Below are 7,755 nucleotides of genomic sequence, written 5' to 3'. Positions count from 1 at the left end.
CATACAAACATACATACATACATACATACATGCATGCATACATACATACATACATACAAACAAACATACAAACAAACATACAAACAAACATACATACAAACATACATACAAATGCACGCGTGCACGCGGATACTTGTGATGATCACCTGTATTAGTCTCAGATGCAGTATCACGTGACTCAACAAACACACACATTCATACATACACACACATACATACATGCATACATACGTACATACAAACAAACATACATACATACACACACATAAATACATACGAAACGAAACGAAACGAAATTTTATTTGTTTTTCCAAATTAAAATTTTTCAAAGAAAGCAGGATGACTATAATAGATACATACATATATATAGATACATAAATAGATACATACATACATACATACATACATACATACATACATACATACATACATACATACATACATACATACATACATACATACATACATACATACATACATACATGCATGCATACATACATAAATACATACAAACAAACATACTCACATATAGACATATAACACCATTCACGCATAAAGCCATATTGACAGGGAAATTGAATTATTTTCATTATAATATAATATGTGCGATGAAAATGATAATGATAGAGATGACAATAGTTATAATGTTGATGACGTTTTGCTGTTGATGTTATTATTGATGTTGTTGTTGTTGTTGTTGTTGTTGTTGATTTTGTTGTTGTTGTTGATTTTGTTGTTGTTGTTGATTTTGTTGTTGTTGTTGATTTTGTTGTTGTTTTTGCGGCTGTGTAGTTGCTGTTGCTGTTGTTGTTGTTGTTGACGACGATGATGATGAATTGTACTTCACACAAATCGATTTCTAGTTCAAATGGCTTGTTTTGAAGTAACGACATTATTATTATTAAAGTAATTATTATTATTATTGTTGTTATCGTTGTTGTTATTATTATTATAGTTATTATTATTAGTAGTAGTAGCATTAGCAGTAGTAGTAATAGTAGTATTATTGTTTTTACCAAGACCATATTTTGATGTTATTTAGACTGTAAGGTTGAAATTTTAAATACTAGTTATACAACTGCTGCTACTACTTGTGTTACAATTGAAAATTTAACCCGTCGTGTTGCTACTACAAATAAATAATTTAATACATTATTCTAGCTTTGTCATCGTCGTCATCATCATCATTACCATCGATGCATTGATTGACCCTGTGGCAAAATTTAGATTTTAATTGACCGCTCGATGCTGCTTGTGAGGTGATATTTTGAGAGTGAAAGAGAGAGAGAGAGAGAGAGAGAGAGAGAGATATGGAGAAAGAGAGAAATAAAGAGAGAAAGAGATGGAAAAGAAAAATATTTAGAAAAGATACAGAGAATAAGAAAGAGAAATAGAGAGAGTTATATATGAAAATATTTTTTCGAATCTTAATGAGTCTTCCCTTCATATGTTTAGCAGATCTTTTGCCAAACACACACACACACACAAACGCACACACACTCAAACACACACACACGCACACAACACACGCACACGCACATACATACACTTACACATATATACATACAGGCATATTATGTAATATGACAATAATTTGTCATTGATGTTTTTGTTTAGATAAGTGTTATGAAGTAAGGTAGGCATTCGGAAAAAGCATTAATTATTATAATTTTAGCTATACTACTACTACTACTACTACTACTACTACTACTACTACTACCACTACTACTACTACTACTACTACCACTACTACTACTACTACTACTACTACTACTACCACTAGTACTACTACTACTACCACTACTACCACTACTACTACTACTACTACTACTACTACTACTACCACTACTACTACTACTACTACTACTACTACCACTACTACTACTACTACTACCACTACTACCACTACTACTACTACTACTACTACTACTACTACCACTACTACTACTACTACTACCACTACTACCACTACTACTACTACTACCACCACTACTACTACTACTACTACTACTACTACTACTACCACTACTACTACTACTACTACTACTACCACCACTACTACTACTACTACTACTACTACTACTACTACTACTACCACCACCACTACTACTACTACTACTACTATCATTACTAACTTATATTGCTACTATTACTAAAAATTGTCTCGAAAATTATATAACACTAATGATAATAATTATTACAACGATAAGAATAATAATAAAAATTGTTATTATTGTTGCTGTTGTTATTATTATTAATATTAATATTACTTCCTTGTTGCAGATGTAACTTCTTCTTATTTTGAAGCTGCTTTTATCAGCATGGTTATTATTGTTAGTAGTAAATTAAGTTTTCTAACTAAAATAACAACGAACTATACTTCTACTACTGCTGCTGCTACTACTACTACTACTACTACTACTACTACTACTACTGCTGCTACTGCTGCTGCAACTACTACTACTACTACTGCTACTACTGCTGCTACTGCTGCTGCTGCTGCTGCTACTATTACTGCAGCTGCTACTACAAAACTAGCAGCAATATAAATAATAATGAAAATGGCTGTATTTGTTGTTGTTTATTCAGTCAATGCCATTATTATTCGCAATGAATGGTGCCTGTGTCAAATGGTGCTGTATGTGTGTGTGTTTGTGTGTGTGTTAGAGTGTGTGTGTGTGTGTGAGAGTGTGTGTGTGTGTTTGTTTACGTGCGTGCGTGTGTGTGTGTGTGAGTGTGGGTAATTCAAAATGCCAAACAACAAAGTTATTGAATTTCAGTTAATTTCTAAAACACATTTAGTTCATGTATGAATATCCACATATATATATTTATATTCATATATATATATATATATCTATATAAATTATTTTTATATTTGTATCTTAAATATACACATAAACACACACGTACACAAACACACACACACACATTTATATATATATATATATATATATATATATATATACATTTAATTGATTTAGACGAACATATGAAAATAATTAAGAAGTGAAAACGATATTAAACACTTTTTGCCGATGTTTATTTAATTTTTAATTTTTATTTGCGTGTGCGCGTGCGTGCGTGCGTGTGCGCGTGTGCGCGTGCGTCGCGTGCGTGTTTAATCAACCATTCTATTTATTGATGTATTCAGAGTTGAAAGATAGATAGAGAGAGAGAGAGAGAGAGAGAGAGAGAGAGAGAGAGAGAAGAGAGAGAAAGAGAAAGAAAGATAGAAAGTGTGCCATTTGTTGGTGTATTTAGAGTTGAAAAATTGAAAGCTGGAGAGAAAGAGAGAGAGAAAGAAAAAAAGAAAGAAAGAGAGAGAGAAAGAATGTGAAAGAGTGAAATAAAACAAGAGACAGTAATAGAAAAATGAGAAAAAATTGAAAAACTGAAAAAATATGGATGACAGAAAAAGAGATAAAGAACACAAGAGAGATGAAAAGAAAAGTGAGAGAGAAAAACAGAGCGAGAGAGAGAGAGAGAGAGAAATAGAAATGGAAATAGAGAGTAGAAATTTAAATAACACACACCCAATGTTTTATTTTTGGCATAGCTTCCCAATGATGGCGCTTGCTTCAATTTAAATTGTTGTAGAAATAATTAGGATGATTAATGAATGATTATGATGATGATTAAGGAAGTGATGATAATGAAAAAAGGATCATCATCATCATCATCGTCAGAACTACAGCTAATGTCATCATCATCATCGTCGTCGTCACATCTTTTCTCATCATCGTCATCACTGTTGTCATACTTTCCTATTAATAATAAATATTTCTACAGGAGTTGTCTTCCAGCAAACTTGAAACAAGCACAAATACATAAACAAACAAACAAACATGCAAACAGACACACAAACATACAAACAAACACACAAACAAACACACAAACATACAACTATAGATACGAATAGGCTTGCACTCAATTAATACATTGAACGATATCTGTGGCATTTTTTATGTTTGCCTGTGTTTGTTTTCCCATATCCTTCTTTTCTCCCTCTCTCCCTCTCCCCCACCCCCTCTCTCTCTCTCTCTCTCTTTCTGTTTCTCTCTGTGTTTTTCTTCTTTCTCTGACTATTTTTTTTTCTCACTTTCGTCTTTCTTTCGTTCCTATTTTCTCTGTAAAAATACATGTGTGTAGACTAGGACTTCAGTTTTATACATTTGTAAAAGTGATTGCGTATGTATATTTACCAACCTACATACACACAAACATACACAACACACATGCATACATAAAAACGTACACATACACACACAAACATACATATATACACACAAACACACAAACATACGTACACACACACACAAACACATACATACATACAAACATACATACACGCATACATACATACATACATACATTCGGTTTTTTGTTCATCCCATTAAAGCTTATTAATGATGCGTTATCAAAAGATGCGGAATTTTAGACAACGCCTTTACTTATGAATGCTTATTAATTATTAAACAAACACACATACACACACACATACATACATACGTACACACACACATACACACACGCACATCCATACGCACACACACGTAAATACACATATAAACATAAACTGGTATATAAAACTACATTCAATAAAACTCCAACGTATTTATCTGTTATATGTTTATACATGTGTATGTGTGTGCGTGTGTGTGTGTGTGCGTGTGTGTGCTTGTGTGTGTGAGTGTACGTGCATGTGTGTTTAAGATAATTTGCCATAAATAAAAATTTTTTTGAATAAAATTTTTGAAAAACATTAATCTCGTTTGATGATATTTAAAACTTTCGAGTTAGATAAATAGTGCGTTTGATTTATTTTATTACATTCTTTCATTCTTTCATTCGTTCATTCATTCATTCATTCATTCATTCATTCATTCATTCATTCATTCATTCATTCATTCATTCATTCATTCATTCATTCATTCATTCATTCATTCATTCATTCATTCATTCATTCATTCATTCATTCATTCATTCATTCATTCATTCAGTCATTCATTCGTTCGTTTGTTCGTTCGTTCGTTCGTTCGTTCGTTCGTTCGTTCATTCATTCATTCAATCAATCATCCATTTTTTCATTAATTCATTCATCATCATCACCGCCATCGTCATCGTCGTCGTCGTCAACTCGGCTCTGTGCTTAATATGAGCCATTAGATGGAGTATAGCGGGAGAAGTTATTTGAATAATGGTTATTATGATGGTAATAATGATGATGACGATGACGACGACAATGTTGATGAGGATGTCGTAGTTGTTGTTGTTGTTGTTTCTGTTGTTGTTGCTGCTGCTGTTGTTGCTGTTGTTGTTGCTGTTGTTGTTGATGATGATGGTACTAATGGTCCACATACACATACACACAAAAGTACTCACACACTCACGTACACACACACACACACACACACACACACACACACACACACACACTCACGCACACACATAAACACAAGCGCACGTCCAAAAGAACAAACAGCCGAACAAGCGACTGAATGACAAATAGCTTCAATCATTTAGTGACGTAACAGTGACGTCATTACAATTTATACCGAGTAGCAGACGGAAGTTACGGCGCTTTGGCTTCTTAGAGGTAGGTCGTTCCCTCCAAAAAATGGCGATTTCTCTAATTAAAAACCTCGGGGCCAAATTTGCGTCTGCAATAATAGTAATAATAATAATAATAATAAAATAATAATAATTATAATAAATAATAATAATAATAAATAAGAATGATAAACCACTAAATTGTTTTTTCCACACAAAAAAAAACAAAACATAAACGACGTCACGAAATTAAAAAAAATTTTTTTTTTTAAATTTATGCGTTCAATTTCTTATTATAAAGCGCTATAAAAAAGACATTTTTATTTCGGAAAAAAGTGCCCGAATTTTACTTTTTTATTTTTATTTTGTTGAATTTTTGAAGTTTGCCGGTAAATTTATTGCCGAATGGTATTGTTTCAATGCAAATTATATTTGTTAGTTTGTATGTATGTATGTATGTATGTATGTATGTATGTATGTATGTATTTCTGTTTGTGTGCATGTATGTATGTATGTTTGTGTGCATGTATGTATGTATGTTTGTGTGTATGTATGCATGTATTTATATGATACAATGAAATTTTTTGTTTACATCTATGCCGAGCGCAATTTTTTGATTGACAGTTCAAATTTGCCTAAGTGTATATGCAAATATATACATCTCTACAAACATAAAAGACATACATACACACACACATACATTCACACACAGGTACATCCGTATATCCACACATACATACACACAAACACACACACAAGAGATTTTTTTCTGTTTGAACATTGCGTCATTTTGTTTTTTTTTTGTATTTTTTCGCTTGTTTGTTTAATGGTTTTGTTTTGGTATAATGATTTTTATTTCTCATAATTGCGTATCGTCACGACATGTCATTGTATATATATATATATATGTATGTATGTGTGTATTTGTGTACATATGTATGCGTATGTATGTATGTATGCATATATATATGCATAGTAGTATGTATGTGTGTATGCGTGTGTGTATGTATGTACGAATGTATGTATGTACGAATGTATGTATGTATGTGTATGTGTTTGTTTGTATGTATGCATGTGTGTGTTAGCATACTGCAAGTGCTATTAAAGATATTTTAAGAGATATTTATTCATCGTATAGTTATGTTTCTAATCATTTTCTTTTTTCTTTTCCAACAAAGCATGCAAAAAAGAACAAAATGAAATGAAAGAAGATAGGAAGTTTAAACTACTTCAAACAAGATATGACGTCATAAACATGGATACGTAGCTTATTTTTATAATTATTATTTTTATTGTTATTATTATTATTATTCATGTCATTAATTTTATTTCTGTCTTTCAGTAGAAAAAAAAATGGACTACTAACAAATTTTTGATTCAGCATGGATGTACGCCCGTACGCAGAGAAACACACACAAACTCATACCCAGACACACACACATACATAGATACACACGCACGTACACACGCACATACACACGCACATACACAAACACAACAACAACAACAACGACATCATCTGCATGTCTAATGACAATGTGTTTCGACATCAATCGACAAACAAAAACAAGAAAAAGCGTTTGTTTGTATGTTGTCACACAGACACACACATACAACACACACACAAACACGTGTATGCATACATACACACATACATACCTACACACACGCATACAAACATACATGTATACATACACACATACATACAAACATACATACAAACAAACAAACATACATATGCGTGTGATAAAGGACGCTGAACAACGTGTTCTTATCTTGAATAATCTACATTCCAACATTATGAAACGAACAAGTTGGAAAATGCTATCACGTATATATGCATGTTTTTTTGTGTGGTTTTTTGTATTTATGTATGTTTGTTTGTATGTATGTAAGTAGGTTGGTATGTATGTATATATGTATGTATGTTTGTATGTTTGTTTGTTTGTTGATACGTTTTGTTTGGTCCGTAATTCGTATGTATGTTTTTTTGTCAAAAAACATACAACTTTTAGCATAAATTTTTGTATGCTAGTTTGTATGTTATTTTATGAGAATTTTTGTATATTTCTATGTATGTTTGCATGCATGTATGTTGTTGGTATGTTTGCACGTTTGTATGTCTGTGTTTGTATGTCCTGTCATGCCATTCTGTGGTGTGTCTCTATTTATGTTTTAGCATTAAAGTCGTCGGTATGAGTT

The sequence above is a fragment of the Helobdella robusta genome (genome assembly GCF_000326865.2).
Source record: "Helobdella robusta unplaced genomic scaffold HELROscaffold_97, whole genome shotgun sequence".
Classification (NCBI taxonomy): Eukaryota; Metazoa; Annelida; class Clitellata; order Rhynchobdellida; family Glossiphoniidae; genus Helobdella; species Helobdella robusta.
The sequence above is the reverse complement of the archived record's forward strand: the minus strand, read 5'-3'. Positions refer to the sequence as shown.